Source organism: Bos mutus, chromosome 28, assembly GCF_027580195.1.
Source record: "Bos mutus isolate GX-2022 chromosome 28, NWIPB_WYAK_1.1, whole genome shotgun sequence".
Taxonomy (NCBI): Eukaryota; Metazoa; Chordata; class Mammalia; order Artiodactyla; family Bovidae; genus Bos; species Bos mutus.
Window position 1 is genome coordinate 8,628,595 of NC_091644.1, and position 16,444 is coordinate 8,645,038.

Genomic DNA, 16,444 nt, shown 5'->3' on the forward strand with positions numbered 1-16,444 from the left:
TGGAATATACCATGGTATTATTTTGACACTTGTGCTATCCTTTGAATTGCACAAGATGCCAAGTCCGTGAAGGCAGGAATTCCCTTCCTGTCCATCTATCTATCCTTGTTCCCAAGCATTGCATATTAACCCTCGTTAAATCAACTTTAAGTGATTATATAGTCTTTTCTGCTTTGCTTTTAGGTTGATTTTACATTAAAAGGCAACAAATAAGTTAAAGTATTAAATTTATAGAAATATTATTGAAGACACAAATAGTATGATATTTTTTTTCCATAATCCAGGGTTGCTAGAATGGGCTTTCCTTTAATTCCTTTCTTTTGCTCAAAAATATACATATTTTTGTCATTTTCATTCCTTTTTTGTACAGCTCATGGGGTTTGTTTCCAGTTGCTTTTCTCTTTGCTTTTATCAGATTAAGAATGTTCATGTTCTAAATCATATTGTTTGTTATGAATTCTTCATTTTTAAAAATAATTTTTTTGTTGTTTTATTTTTAAACATTTTTAAAATTTTAAATTTATTTAATTGGAGGTTAATTACTTTACAATATTGTATTGGTTTTGCCATACATCAACATGAATCTGCCATGGGTGTACACGTGTTCCCCATCCTGACCCCCCCTCCCACCTCCCTCCCCATACCATCCCTCTAGGTCATTCCAGTGCACCAGCCCCAAGCATCCTGTATCCTGCATTGAACCTGGACTGGCGATTCGTTTCTTATATGATATTATACATGTTTCAATGCCATTCTCCCAAATCATCCCACCCTCTCCCTCTCCCACAGAGTCCAAAAGACTGTTCTATACATCTGTGTCTCTTTTGCTGTCTCGCATACAGGGTTATTGTTACCCTCTTTCTAAATTCCATATATATGCATTAGTATACTGTATTGGTGTTTTTCTTTCTGACTTACTTCACTCTGTATAATAAGCTCCAGTTTCATCCACCTCATTAGAACTGATTCAAATGTATTCTTTTTAATGGCTGAGTAATCCTCCATTGTGTATATGTACCACAGCTTTCTTATCCATTCGTCTGCTGATGGACATCTAGGTTGCTTCCATGTCCTGGCTATTACAAACAGTGCTGCGATGAACACTGGGGTACACGTGTCTCTTTCCCTTCTGGTTTCCTCAGTGTGTATGCCCAGCAGTGGGATTGCTGGGTCATAAGGCAGTTCTATTTCTAGTTTTTTAAGGAATCTCCACACTGTTCTCCATAGTGGCTGTACTAGTTTGCATTCCCACCAACAGTGTAAGAGGGTTCCCTTTTCTCCACACCCTCTCCAGCATTTATTGCTTGTAGACTTTTGGATTGCAGCCATTCTGACTGGCATGAAATGGTACCTCATTGTGGTTTTGATTTGCATTTCTCTGATAATGAGTGATGTTGAGCATCTTTTCATGTGTGTGTTAGCCATCTGTATGTCTTCTTTGGAGAAATGTCTATTTAGTTCTTTGGCCCATTTTTTTGATTGGGTCGTTTATTTTTCTGGAATTGAGCTGTAGGAGTTGCTTGTATATTTTTGACATTAGTTGTTTGTCTGTTGCTTCTTTTGCTATTATTTTCTCCCATTCTGAAGGCTTTTTCACCTTGCTTATAGTTTCCTTTGTTGTGCAGAGGCTTTTAATTTTAATTAGGTCCCATTTGTTTATTTTTGCTTTTATTTCCAATATTCTGGGAGGTGGGTCATAGAGGATCCTGCTGTGATGTATGTCAGAGGGTGTTTTGCCTATGTTCTCCTCTAGGAGTTTTATAGTTTCTGGTCTTACGTTTAGATCTTTAATCCATTTTGAGTTTATTTTTGTGTATGGTCTTAGAAAGTGTTTTAGTTTCATTCTTTTACAAGTGGTTGACCAGTTTTCCCAGCACCACTTGTTAAAGAGATTGTCTTTAATCCATTGTATATTCTTGCCTCCTTTGTCAAAGATAAGGTGTCCATATGTGCGTGGATTTATCTCTGGGCTTTCTATTTTGTTCCATTGATCTATATTTCTGTCTTTGTGCCAGTACCATACTGTCTTGATAACTGTGGCTTTGTAGTAGAGCCTGAAGTCAGGTAGGTTGATTCCTCCAGTTCCATTCTTCTTTCTCAAGATTACTTTGGCTATTTGAGGTTTTTTGTATTTCCATACAAATTGTGAAATTATTTGTTCTACCTCTGTGAAAAATACTGTTGGTAGCTTGATAGGGATTTCATTGAATCTATAGATTGCTTTGAGTAGTATACTCATTCTCACTATATTGATTCTTCTGATCCATGAACATGGTGTATTTCTCCATCTATTAGTGTCCTCTTTGATTTCTTTCACCAGTGTTTTATAGTTTTCTATATATAGGTCTTTAGTTTCTTTAGGTAGACATATTCCTAAGTATTTTATTATTTTCATTGCAATGGTGAATGGAATTGTTTCCTTAATTTCTCTTTCTATTTTCTCATTATTAGTGTATAGGAATGCAAGGGATTTCTGTGTGTTGATTTTATATCCTGCAACTTTACTATATTCATTGATTAGTTCTAGTAATTTTCTGGTGGAGTCTTTAGGGTTTTCTATGTAGAGGATTATGTCATCTGCAAAACAGTGAGAGTTTTACTTCTTATTTTCCAATTTGGATTCCTTTTATTTCTTTTTCTGCTCTGATTGCTGTGGCCAAAACTTCCAAAACTATGTTGAATAGTAATGGTGAAAGTGGGCACCCTTGTCTTGTTCCTGACTTTAGGGGAAATGCTTTCAATTTTTCACCATTGAGGATAATGTTTCCTGTGGGTTTGTCATATATGGCTTTTATTATGTTGAGGTATGTTCCTTCTATTCCTGCTTTCTGGAGAGTTTTTATCATAAATGGATGTTGAATTTTGTCAAAGGCTTTCTCTGCATCTATTGAGATAATCATATGGCTTTTATTTTTCAGTTTGTTAATGTGGTGTATTACATTGATTGATTTGTGGATATTGAAGAATCCTTGCATCCCTGGGATAAAGCCCACTTGATCATGGTGTATGATCTTTTTAATGTGTTGTTGGATTCTGATTGCTAGAATTTTGTTAAGGATTTTTGCATCTATGTTCATCAGTGATATTGGCCTGTAGTTTTTTTTGTGGCATCTTTGTCAGGTTTTGGTATTAGGGTGATGGTGGCCTCATAGAATGAGTTTGGAAGTTTACCTTGCTCTGCAATTTTCTGGAAGAGTTTGAGTAGGATAGGTGTTAGCTCTTCTCTAAATTTTCTGTAGAATTCAGCTGTGAAGCCGTCTGGACCTGGGCTTTTGTTTGCTGGAAGATTTCTGATTACAGTTTCAATTTCCATGCTTGTGATGGGTCTGTTAAGATTTTCTATTTCTTCCTGGGTCAGTTTTGGAAAGTTGTACTTTTCTAAGAATTTGTCCATTTCTTCCACGTTGTCCATTTTATTGGCATATAATTGCTGATAGTAGTCTCTTATGATCCTTTGTATTTCTGTGTTGTCTGTTGTGATCTCTCCATTTTCATTTCTGATTTTATTGATTTGATTTTTCTCCCTTTGTTTCTTGATAATTTTAATTTTTTATTATTTAATTCATTCACTTTGGTCATGCCATACGTGGCTTATGGGGTCTTAGTTCCTCAACCAGGGATTGAATGAACCCTGGCCCTCAGCTTTGACAGTGAAAACACAGAAGTCCATTGGACTGCTAGGGAATTCCCTATGAATTAGTCTTGAAGACATTCTTCACATAATCATTTATTTGCCTTCTGTTTTAATTTAGCCTGTTTTATTTTGAAATCCTTTCAAATTTACAGAAAAGTTTTAAGCACAGGAAAAAAAAAATGCCCACAGTCCTTTCACTGATTCCTTAGCTGCTGATTTTTCATTTTTGTACTCTCTTTGAGTGTATATAATCATTTTCATTAGTCTTTTTCTGAGCCATTTAAGAGTAACATGCAGCATGCCCATCCAGCAATAAATATTCCAGTTTATTTCCTCTAAGGACACCCTCCTATACAACTTCCATCTAACCCTCTGAAAAAGGAAATCAGTATTGACTTTTATTTTACCATCCAGTCTTAACACACCCCATTGAAACTTCACCAATTTAGACAACAGTGTTTCTTTTCATCTCTTGTTCAGGATCCTTGAGGAACATTTCAGAGGGCCTAGGAAGAAGTAGCTTTGAGGCCTTCCTGACGTGTATAAAAGTGTCTTTCATATGCCCTCACCCTTGGCTGGGGGTTTGTCTGGTCTACCAGTCTTTTCCCTCAAAAGTTTGAAGACAGTTGGCTACTCACTTACGTATGCAGTGTTGCTGACAGAACCCTAGTGCTAGTCTAATACTTAGGTCTTGGATAGTAAGGTGGTTTGTTTTTTATTTGGTTGTTTCTGGAGACTTTACAGATTTTGTCTTAGTTTTTAGATGTCTGAAATTTCACTTGCATCAATTTTTCTTGATGTTTGATGTGTCTACTTGTTTTGAAGTCTCAACATTTTCTATAGCTCAGGGATTTAATTAAAAAAAAGTAATCTCTGCATTGCCTCTATTCTGTTATCATGATAATTCTGTTGGATGGTTTGTCCCCTAGACAAAGCCTGCATTTTTATTTTTTCCCATTTTTAACCATTTAAAAATTTAAAAACACAGAAAAGTGAATATATACAAAATACATATGGTTCAGGGACTTAACCACAGAGCAAATCACTGTGTAAACTATTGCCCACATTAAGAAATATGGAACACTGTTAGCACCCCCAAAACCAGAGTCTGCCTACTTTCTGCTTGTGCTTTCACCTAAACCTCTGACTTTACGGGGGCTCTCCCCACCACTACCTCTCTGAAAAAAGAGTTAGCTTACAGTTCCAGTTAATAATTCCTGGGTGTGACAGTGTTTAACCTACAAACTCCTTTGGAAATCCTCTAGCCTGCCTGAATAGGTTTTTCCGGCCACATGTGACTGTTCAGAGCCTCCCAACTGTGAGAGGCAGGAGATGTTCTAAACTGTCTAAACACAGATTCTTTTGAGTAGTTAAAAGATTGATTAGAAATTGTATTGGTGAATGGTTTTTCACTTGTTGGGCCATTGTTTGCTGCTCAGTTTCCATATCCCTTACCTGCTGTGTCCCTGGCAGTGTATTGATTAATATAATTGGTGTAAGTAGTAGCTTTAATGTTTGTAACCTGGGACCCTTGAGTTAATTCTTTTTCTTGTTATAGCCCAAAACACCTTTGCTCTGTAGGAATGCAACTTTATCTAATGCTTTTTTGGAGGGTGGCTCCTGACCAACCACCTTTAGAGAAAAATAAGTTTTCTGAAGAAAAGGTCTTAAAATGTTAACAGGCCTCCGGGCCAGAAGATGATGCAAATCACCGAAGCTTTTGCATATGATAAGTTTGCAGGAAGAAAGCCTGGTTTGCTGCAAGACTCTACCCCTTCCCCCATTATCCTCTATGCATAACTTAAGGTATAAAAACTACTTTGAAAAATAAAGTGCGGGCCTTGTTCACCGAAACTTGGTCTCACCATGTCGTTCTTTCTCTTACCTTCTGGCTGAATTCTTCAGCCTCTTTTCTCCACTGAATTTCCTCACTGAGCTATCCTCATTCTATTACTCTTTATATCCTTAATTAACATTTAATTAAGCAGTTGTTTCCTGATCTTCGCCTACGCCGTCTCTCCTTCGAATACCCTGGATCAGCCGGGGCTGGTCCCCGGCACCCTACCATGGCTCGAGAGCAATGACGCGCTCGCCCTCGCCACTCGCATGGAGACCCGACTTCCCTGGCGCCCCACGAGAGGCTCACTGACCTCGCCGTCGTACCTCGTGAGAAAGCGCACACTGGGGCCGCTCGAGAACAACCCGAGACTCCCCCGTCATCGCGAGATGAGGGCCCGTCTCCTGCATGGCCCCGGACCAATCTCGCGACCTCTCTCCAAACGCCTCAGGAGGCTTGACTCCCTTTAGTCCACCCAGTGAGCTCAAGAGATACCCGTCGCCAGAGAGCAGAGCGGGTTCTTTGCTTCCCCGAGATGGATGCCTGTCTCCCGGGTGTGTCTGGAATGCAACCCGAGATCCTTTCGCCCCTGGAAATTTACTGGAGATTGGACACAAAGCTAGATGAGGTCTTTTTTGCAGTCACTCGAGAGCAATGCCTTTCTCCCCGGGTGTGTCTCCCTGGGCCAACACAAGAGGCATCCCTTTTCCCCTAGAGAGGAAGAACTGGCTTCTGGACAAAAGCCTAGATGAGGTCTATTGGCCCTGCAGATCAGCCATTTCGAGTGTCTCACAATCCCCAGCTTTAGGTATTGGAGGTCGAAATGGACTTGGCAGATTTGACTTCCCTGGGCCAACACAAGAGGCATCCTGAATTCCCGAGAGGAACACGAGAATTTTCCGCACCACTTCGAGAAAAAACCACGTGGTTCCCCCTGATCTGGACAGGAGGAAGCCATTTTTGTCTACAGTGTCTCTGGGAGAGGTCCACGTTAGGTATTGGAGGTCGAAATGGCGGTCTTGGCACGCATGCGACCCTCAAGTTCGACATGAGGCCGGTCTCCCCGACAGGACCCAGGTTTCCCATCCCTCCTGTGGAGCCTGGTTTTCCGGTTCTTCCTCTGAGCCCCTTCTACCCTCCTGATCTGGACAGGAGGGTCTCCTCTTTGTCTGGAAGGGGTTCCCGACCTTCGAACTCCACCTCAGGAATGCGGTCTGACGACATTCAGATGTGGGGTGGGTGCTTCCACATTTCCGAAGGACCCGATTTCCCGTCCCCTCTTGATAAGAACCCGATGCCGGACACCAAACTTGAACTCCACCCTGTGAATGAAGTCAACACGAAGGGCAGTGATTCGCCCATGCATCGTCCGGAAAAACCCCAGGATCCAAACACAGCTCGACAAGTGGCCAGTCTCCCCGGGGACCTCGAGAGGCAAGCGGAGTTCATGCCTCAACCCAAGGAGGCCTGACTCTCCTGTCCCCAGTCTGCAGGGACCCTCTTTCAGAGTCTGAAAACCCAGAGGGACCCTGAGGATCCTGCCTCAACTGGAGCTGAGGCCCTCTTCAGAGCCACAAACCCAGTGGAGTCCCGAGAGGTCACCTCCAACAAGTCCTGACTTCCAGGGTTTCCTGCCCCATGAGAAAGCCCCCTGAAGTCACCAGGAACAAAACCAGAAAATTAACAACCTGAAAGGTCACCTGAACAAGTCCAGGATCTGAGAAGAAAGACCTGGATAGAACAGGAACAAAACGAAAAATTAAATGTGATATGAGCTTTTCGATAAACTATAAACACTAATTACACTCGAAAATATCTGCCTATGAGAGTCTTGATTGAAGGCAGAGGAGAAGGGGACGACAGAGGATAAGATGGTTGGATGGCATCACTGATTCGATGGACATGAGTTTGAGCAAGCCCCTGGAGTTGGTGATGGACACGGAAGCCCGGCGTCCTGCAGGCCACGGGGTCCCAAAGAGTCAGACACGACTGAGCCACTGAACTGAACTGAACTTACAATCGTTTCTCCAGGTGTTTTGGTTACCCGAGTTTCTATCCTGTGCTAAAATAAGTGACGACAGTGTACTGAAGAGCTGGGTCATTTCCAAATAAATTAAAGTTCTGAAACATTCACGCCTTGAAAGGACCTCCCTTTTACACAGAAACAAAAGAGATTTTTGACTATCCAATAATAGTGTCTGGCACCATCCTGACATGTGAAACGTAAGAAAGCATTTTTTTTTTTTCTTTTGTTTTGTTCTGATCTTGGGTGTGTGTGTGTGTGTGTGTGTGTGTGTGTGTGTGCGTGGTGGGGGGGGGGGCACTACTATCACTGATAGGTATGTTCACCAATCTGTCGAATGCCAATATAAAAGTCAGTTCTTGGTTGCTGAAGGGAAATGTATGACTTGGTATTAAAAGAAGGTATGTGGAATGAAATCGCATTTTCTGAAGCAAACGAGCGTGTTCTTTCTTCCAGGTGGCAGTTTCAGGATGGGAGAAGCAAAGGAATGGGTACAGAATGGGATAAGGAGGTTGTAGGGAAAGTGGACCCCCAGAAAAGAGTGTTGTGCCTAGCACAAGGTTTCTTGAGAGGTTGAACTGCCTTTGCTAATGGATTTTAAGTTTCTTTACCTCTTCCGTGATCTCTTCTAGGTTGACCTAGAACAGAAATCTTTTGTTAGCTTTGGCTAAGTGGAGAAGTATTGCTTCACGGTGACTTGTGTGATCCTACCTGACTGTTCGAAACCCTTTTGATATCTATGCACTGCTGCTGCTGCTGCTGCTGCTGCGAAGTCGTTTCAGTCGTGTCCGAGTCTGTGTGACCCCATGGACGGCAGCCCACCAGGCCCCGCAGTCCCTGGGGTTCTCTAGGCAAGAACACTGGAGTGGGTTGCCATGTCCTCCTCCAATGCATGAAAGTGAAATGTGAAAGTGAAGTCGCTCAGTCGTGCCCGACTCTGAGCGACCCCATGGACTGCAGCCTACCAGGCTCTTCCGTCCATGAGATTTTCCAGGCAAGAGTACTGGAGTGGGGTGCCATTGCCTTCTCCCATATCTATTCACAAGCCTGCCTAAATCATTGACTTCTAGCCACCTTTGGGATGCCAATGACCACCCACCCTTACCAGGCCACAGAGGAGAGAAAACACTTACCACAGGAGGTCCGGGTAAGGAACAAGGAACTAACAAGCTCGCACTAACCAGGATTCTGCAGAGGTCAACAAGAGGTCAGCAAGAGATGGGAGACTGCAGTCCAGAGGTCCTAGCAACTTCAGCACAGCAAAAAGACCAGCAACAGACCCAGCATAGTCAAAACGAATTCAATGTTACCAAAAACAAATAAATAAACGGACAGAAGTTCTTTGAACACATGACTGAGGTTAGGGGTGAGGCAGTACATGTATGTGCCAGGATACTCTTAAAGTATACTCTTAACATAGATGAGGAGAACAAGGTAGGAGGAAAACTTACTGTTTGGTTCAGGTCGCTTCTGAGCCTTTTGGGGGAACCGACCTGAAGCCAGAGTCTAGCGGAAATACACAGGCTTTGAACATCGCTGAAGACCAACATTTCCTAAGGAAAAAACGCATTGCTTAGCTCAAGGTTTGTCTGGGAAATTCTTACACATCAGGAGATGGCTCCGAGGTGGATTTCTACAAAGAACATCCATGCAAAGGACAAGCCTGCACAGCTCTGTGCACATCTGCCCCCTCCCCCCCTCACAGCCAGCAGCATTTCCAAGTGACCTCCTAAGGCCTTCGCCAAACTACAGGGGCACCTCTGGGCTTCCTGTTTCCCTCATTTTTCGGAATCTTTTCTAAAAAAAAGAAAAACAAAAAACAAATTAAAACTGAAAATCCCATTTACTCTATATTTGAAATATACCAAACAACATGTGAAAGAAAACTGTCACCAGTGTACTACAGGAAGTTCAAAATCAAGAAAGAAGAGGCAAACAGCATGATGAAACCATGGACTTTGTAATTATTAATAAAAAGACACTTAGAATCAGGAAACATAAATACCAGGGCTGGTGCTGCCTTCATAGCTTTGCGGCACCTCTGCCGGTTACTGTCCCCTCTCTGGAGGTCCCCATTATTCCTTTATAGTCATCATTCTGCTGCTTGTATAGCCACTGTATTAGAGGAAATGCCACTATAGAGTTATGTACAATTGCAGTATATCTTATATCTTGTTTGCAGTGAAACATTAAAAAACTGGAAATGGTTACATGTGTTTAACCATTTGGTGGATGGTCAGGTTTGACTGGCTCTTGGGGTAATACTGGTCATCTGGCTCAGGACTGGCCCTTTGCCCACAACTCTAGGAAAGAGTAGGCGATGCCTCTCCGGGTTTAGGCAATGGAAAGCTAGTATATTAGGAGTCCCCATCGCCACAGGCAGACTTGGAATTGTGCTCCCTTTGGAGTGAGCACCTGGTCACCCATACTTTCCTTACCAGCAAACTCCCATTCTAGGTGCAAAGACTTCTTTCCAGTTGTGCTTATAATTTCCTTGCTGGTAATCTTGTCCTCAACCCCAGTCCCTGCATGCTGAGTTGCTTCAGTCTTGTCTGCCTCTTTGTTACCCCATGGACTATAGCATGCCAGGCTCCTTGGTCCATGGGATTATCCTGGCAATAAGACTAGAGTGCGTTGCCATTTCCTCCTCCAGGGTTATTTTACCAATCCAGAGATCAAATCCACATCTCTGCACTGACAGGAGGATGCTTTACCACTGAGCCACCTGGGAAGCCCCCAACTGCAGTCCATGTGGCAAGAATCCAGACCTAGGACCTGGATATATTCAAGTTGTAAGCTCCCATTCCCTTGGGACTCTGATCTGTCCTACTAGCCTCTTGCCATAGGTCTATAATACGATTAGCATTTAATGGGCACTGGATGTGCTGGGCACTTTAAAGTGGTGTGCCAGCATTATTTTATTTCATCTTTATTCAATAGGTAGTTTCTTAGATAGATGGAGAAAGGGGATCAAATGTTAAACTGCCTACACAGTAATGGGTGAGCCAGGACTTTCCTTAGCATTCACTGCCTCTATGAGTACTGCCTAACAGATCCTTCTGGATCTACAAAGGTTCTTTGCCACTTCCTTCAGAAGGATGGCAGGGTTCCATGGCCATAGACTAGACAACTTTCTTTGCTTCCCAGATATGGTCTAGGCATAAGGAGTACCAGTGGAAGATACTGCTCTGCCTTCACGGAACATCCGCTGCCACAGGCAGCAGAAATGAGCCAAGTTGTGGCCCCTTGCCTGTTCTCCGTAGTACAGGATGGACATGCAGACGATCCATCACTATATTTTGTACTCTGGAGTGCTGCATTCTGGGTGTGTTACAAAATGAAGACGGTGTTGACCTTGTCCTACTGCCCCTGGTGGCTCAGATGGTAAAGAATCCACCTGCAGTGCCGGAGACCTGGGTTTCATCCCTGGACTAGGAAGATCCCCTGGAGGAGGGCACGGCAACCCACTCAAGTATTCTTGCCCAGAGAATCCCCATGGACAGAGGAGCCTGGTGGACTACAGTTCATGGGGTCACAGAGTAGGACGCGACTGAGCGACTCAGCACACTGCGGGTAAATGCTGACCTAGAGAATATTTTGAGTCCACTGTTGTGACCGTGTCAATTTGCTCATAGATAGCTAAGTATGCCAAGTGATCGGAAATAAATGGAGGAACATGACTATTCGATAGTTCACACCTTGACAACGGAACGACTCTGGAATATTTAGGGGTATTTGCTCACATTTTACGCATCAATTCAGTAAGAATATAAACTATGTCTTTTACCCAGTTTATAGTGAATATTATGGGAGAACCTGTCAGTGTCTCAATCTATGCTTCTGCAAAGTTTGATCTAGGAAAAACCACACTTGGTAGAAGTAGTCACTACAATCCGAGTGACTTCGCTATAATGAGGAAAGTCTGATGTGGACAGCTGCTCAGCGCCAAATCAAATATTTACTCAGATATGTTTTTACTTACATATACAAAGACTAATCATGGAAAAATTGATAATATAAAATTAAAATAAAAATCGTAAGTCCCATAAGCCATCTTCACACACACCCTTTCTATGGCGGGGGAGATGGTTGGCTGCGGACCTTCACTCCACAGTAGGGAGCAAAACCAAACAATTGTTCGTTAATGAAGCTCAAATCATCATTACTTATTCCTCTGCTCGCCGTCTGTTCGCTAGCTTTGGGTAGGTAAGGCAGTATTTTCCATTTTTCTCTCCAAGTTCCACATCTTAAAGCCGGACAGAATTCCCTCCCCCATCCAAGACACGAATAATACAAGCAGTCAGCCCTGGAGGTCACTAAACGAGGAAGCCGGGTGGTGGGAGACGTTGCTTTTCCTCGCCGGGTCGGTCAGGACGCGTCGTTCGTCGACTGGACAAACGCAGGTGATGGGGGAGCGCTGAGGGACCCTGCCGTCGCCGCAGCCGCCCGCCCCTAGAGCGCCGTCGTCGCTGGGCAACGCCTCCGCCCCACCCCGGGCGAGCACGTGACGTGTGCGTCACGTGACGGGCCGGTCGGCGTCCTCCCGCGGAGGGGTGTAAACAGGCGCTGCGGTGGCCGAGCTGCAGCGTCTGCTGCGTCCGCGTCTCCGGCATGCTCCAGGCCGGCGGGGGCGGCCCTGCCGCGAGCTCAGCGCCCACTTGAGGTAACTCCTGCGGCCTTCCGGCCGGCGTACCCCGCGCCGCGCGCAGCAGCCGGTGCCAGGCGCCGTCGAGGCCGGCCGAACTCCTGGCCCTGGCAGGGGGTGTGGCTGCCGCCCGGCGGTCCGCGACAGGTGGGCGGGTCGGGGGCGGCCGTCCAGGTCGGCGGTCCGTAGCACCCTGGGCCGGGCCCGGCGCGGAGCCGGTCGAAAGCAGGCAGCGACCCCGGGATGTGGGCTCTTCCGCCCAGGCTCTCTGGCGCCCTTGGATCCGGCCAAGCTGGGGGCCTCAGGAGCCATCGGGAAGCTGAGGGCCCAGGGCTGCCAACGTGGAGTCCCAACTGAAGCCCTGCCCGCGACGGGCTGTGAGACCTTGGGCAAGTCAGCCTCCTCTCGGCCTGAGTTCCCACATCTGTAAAATGCAAGTCTGGACTAGATGATCCTGTGAGGACCTTCCGTTTCTGACGTGTGTGATCTCGAGAGAGACCTGCATACCTTGGCAGCTGCCAGAGAGAAAGGATAGGTAGATAGTTTGTCCTTTAATGTCTGAATTTCTGTTTGACTTTCAGTTTTTCATCCGACACGATTTGGATTGTTGTTCACTAGGGTGCAGTTTTTAATAGAAAACTTAGAGAAAGTCATAGTGGTTGTATGTTACTTCCCCACCCCCACCCCCACCCCAGGCTTTTAGGAATACAACGGAACCTTCTTTCTTAAAATCTTGTTTGGGACCCTGATACGTAAAAAGCAAAATCTTTATCTGCCTACTGTCTTCCTCCCCCTTCCCCGGTTCCCACTACCCCATGAGGCCCCTAGAGATCCCAGGTTGAGAAGTGCTGTTACAGAGCGACTGTTTTATGTATTTGTTACTTTGATGGGATCCGGAAGATGACTGTAATGAGTATATGAAATTTTCTGTTTCTTCCTTTGATTTTGTCCAACTCTATGTCACGTAGTATGTTCCGCATATATAGTGGAGGAAGGCCCCAAATTTCCTAGAAAGACCTTTCTCTTTCCATCTTTTGTTGCATCCCCGTCCCGGGAAAGGAAGTGTGTTGATAGTGAGACCTCATGCCTTTTTGCTGGTTTAGCTGCTTGGGCACAGAGTGGGAATGGAGGACTTCGCGAGCCTTTTATTTGAGACCAACTGAAGGCACTAGGATATTTCCTCTGAAAAACAGGAAAGTTGGGAGAGTATAGGAACTAAAATTGTTAGAGCCATGGACTAATGTGAACACATTCCAAATTTGGAACCCTGGGGCAAGAGAATTGTGGATTGTGAGAGAATTGTGTTTGGGAGAAAAGAAGATCCTGTTTCATGTAGTGAGTGAACATAAACAGAATCTGAGGAGGTGGTGTGTAGGCACAAAGATTGCCAGGAGGATTTTTTTTTTAAGCTAAGAGAAATAGTTTCCTATTATTTTGTTGTTGTGTTGTTGTTTGTCCATTCTTTTTTTTTTTTTTTTAATTTTTTGTTTATTTACTTTTGACTGTGCCGGGTCTTCGTTGCTGCAGGTGGACTTCCTCTTGTTGCAGTGAGGGGGCGCTATGCTCTAGTTGCAGTAGGGAGCTTCGCATTGCAGTGCCTTCTCTAGTGGCGCCCAGGTTCTAGGGCGCAAGGGCTTCAGTAGGGCTTCAGCAGTTGGAGCGCGTGGGCTCGGTAGTTGCAGCCCCAGAGCTTTAGCGCAGAGGCTCAATAGTTGCGGCACTCTGGCTTAGTTGCTCTGTGTGGTATGTGGGATCTTCCCGGACCAGGGATCAAACCCGTGTCTCCTGCATTGGCAGGCGGATTCTTTACCACTGAGCCACCAGGAAACACCTCCTAATTTGTTTTGAAGACTCAAATTGGTAAGTGTATTAAAATTAACAGTTATTAAAAGTGGAAAACCATAATTGAGAGCTTGTCTCCTTGGTGCTTCAGTGAGGTGAATGAAAATTGGAGTTCTGGTGCACCATAAGTGGAACCCAAGGTGACCCTCGTATATTTGTGTTTTCTCTTTTCAAAGCAGACTCACTTCCTTGATCGTTGGCTTAAGTAGGCAAGTCACTTCCCTTCTTGGGGTCATAGTTTCTGCTACTAAGTGAGGAAATTGGACTGATTTTGGCTTCCCTTAGGGTTGCCAGATAAAATACAGAACACCCAGTTAAATTTGAATTTCAGTAAACAATGGGTAAGTTTTTAGTATAAGTATTGCATAGGACTTGCTTTACTAAAAATTCATTGTTTATGTAAAACTTAACTTGGGTCTACTGTATTTTTATTTGCTAAATCTGGCAACCTTAGGTCCAGCATTTTTGTCTTCTTTAAATTAGTTCCAGGAAGATTTTATAGATGCATAGACAGGGGTGAATTGATTCAAGCAGTCAAGACCCCTTGTTTGTTATCAGTAGCAGTGTCTGGTTCTTGAAGAATTGCACTGTTTCTAATTGGTTTCCACCCCCACCTGCCATGTAGCAATTTCCTTTCTGCCATAATCACATACTATTTAGGTTTACCTTCTTGGTGGTAAACGATTTAAATAACTGAAAGAAAAAAAAAGTTGCCAGAATTTCTAAAAGCAACAAAATTGGATCATGAAATGATATATACTGTTTTTTTCCTAGAAAAAGTACTTTACAATCCCACTTATTCTCCAGTTATCTGACTCACTTGAAGACATTTTTCCAAAGCAGTGGACTGCTCCAACAGTAAATAATCCTTCACGAAGTCCTTAGGCCTTTTGCTTTGGCAGCCTGTGAGTAAGGAAGTGACCAGCATAGGCACTGTAGACATTTAGTTTTAACTGTTTATCAGTTTTGTGTTTGTTTTATTTTGAAGATTTTCAATGTTGAAATTCTTTTTCAAGGAGTATAATTTTTAACTCTTTATTTTGAGGATGAAAAAAAAAAAAAACACAAAAAAAGCCCCGACTAGGCCTGATCTAGTTTCTCTGCTCAACTCACTCTGAAATTCCTGAAGTTTCTAATTCGTGTTTTCATTTAACAGCCAATAGCAGCAAAAGCAAGAGTGCCGCCTTTGAGCCAGGCTGAGGTGATCAGTGTTCTAGTTCTTCAGGTGCTTAATCTGATAGAGGAGTTAATCATGTGCAATCCAGGGATAATGTGATGAGGACCTTGAAGTGACACAAATGTGGAAACTGAGAGGAGGATCAGTACCCAACAGGTTAGACTGAATGGCAGAACTTCCTGGAGGAGGTGGTATTTAATCTGAGTCATGGAGGTTAAGGTGGCGTCAGGAAGACAGGCTTACAGAATTGTGGAAGGATGCTGGAAAGGGCAAGGGAATCCATCTTTTCAGTTCTACAAAGCATACACTTTGTTGGGTTGAAAATAGTTGATAATTTTGTTTACATGTAGTTTTTGATTCACTGTGATACTTGCCATCTGCGTTAAGTTTATTAGCATGGTACTGCTTCGGTGAGCATCTCTGCATTACAAAGACCTTCAGATGTCAGTGTAGCTCTTTGGGAAAATGTTTATGAAATACGTCACTCATGAAACCATATGAATGAGGAACTCACAGTGAGTTTTGAAATTTTATTTTAAATGACGTTTCAAAAAATTTTAAGGATTTTCTCTATATTTTTCTTACTTTTTAAAAAATGCAAGATTTATATTTATTAACATTAAAAGATACCTGAGATATTGTTGTATGAAAAATGTAGACCATAGACGTTTTCTCATATGTTTTCTTTATGAAAGTTTTATGGTTTTAGGTCATATATTCATATATTTAAATTTGTGACCTATTTTGGGAGGGCTGATGGAGGTGTGTGGTGTGAGGTACGGGTTTGGGTTCGTTATTTTCCTCTATGGATACACAGTTGTTTTCGTATTATTTGTTGAAAAGACCATCCTTTCCCTATTGAATTTCTCCGTTCCTTGCCTACTGAATTTCATTCCTGTCGGAAATTAGCTGCGATGCGTGTGTGTGGTTTGTTTCTAGGCTCTGTCTCCTCTTGATTTATGTCCTGGTGGCTCAGAGGTTGTCTGCCTGCAGCGTGGGAGACCTGGGTTCCATCCCTGGGGTCAGGAAGATCCCCTGGAGAAGGAAATGGCACCCTACTCCAGTATTGTCGCCTGGAGAATCCCATGGACGGAGGAGCCTGGTAGGCTGCAGTCCATGGGGTAGCAAAGAGTTGGACACGACTGAGCAACTTCACTTTCTTTCTTCCTTTCTTTATGTCAGTACTATACTGTCTGCCTTACTGTGGCTTTATGTATGGCTTGAAATTGGTCTATAAATCCTCCAACTTTGTTCATTATTTTCAAAACTGTTTCAGGTATTTTAGG

At 43.6% G+C, this 16,444-nt stretch overlaps 1 protein-coding gene across 14 annotated transcripts in view; it reads left to right on the forward strand.

The window, feature by feature from the left end:
* The window catches only part of MARCHF8 (membrane associated ring-CH-type finger 8), a 145,945-nt gene that overhangs the window by 24,940 nt on the left and 104,561 nt on the right, over nucleotides 1-16,444 (forward strand). For 7 of the 14 annotated variants that reach the window (XM_070364831.1, XM_070364830.1, XM_070364836.1 and 4 more), the window contains exon 1: nucleotides 12,009-12,157. The exons of 1 other annotated variant lie outside the window; for it this stretch is intronic. The gene's annotated coding sequence lies outside the window, so the exon portion shown is untranslated. Of the gene's footprint in view, nucleotides 1-12,006; nucleotides 12,158-12,247; nucleotides 12,675-16,444 lie in introns of those variants that run through there. 6 more of the 14 variants (XM_070364840.1, XM_070364839.1, XM_070364843.1 and 3 more) reach the window with 5 other exon arrangements.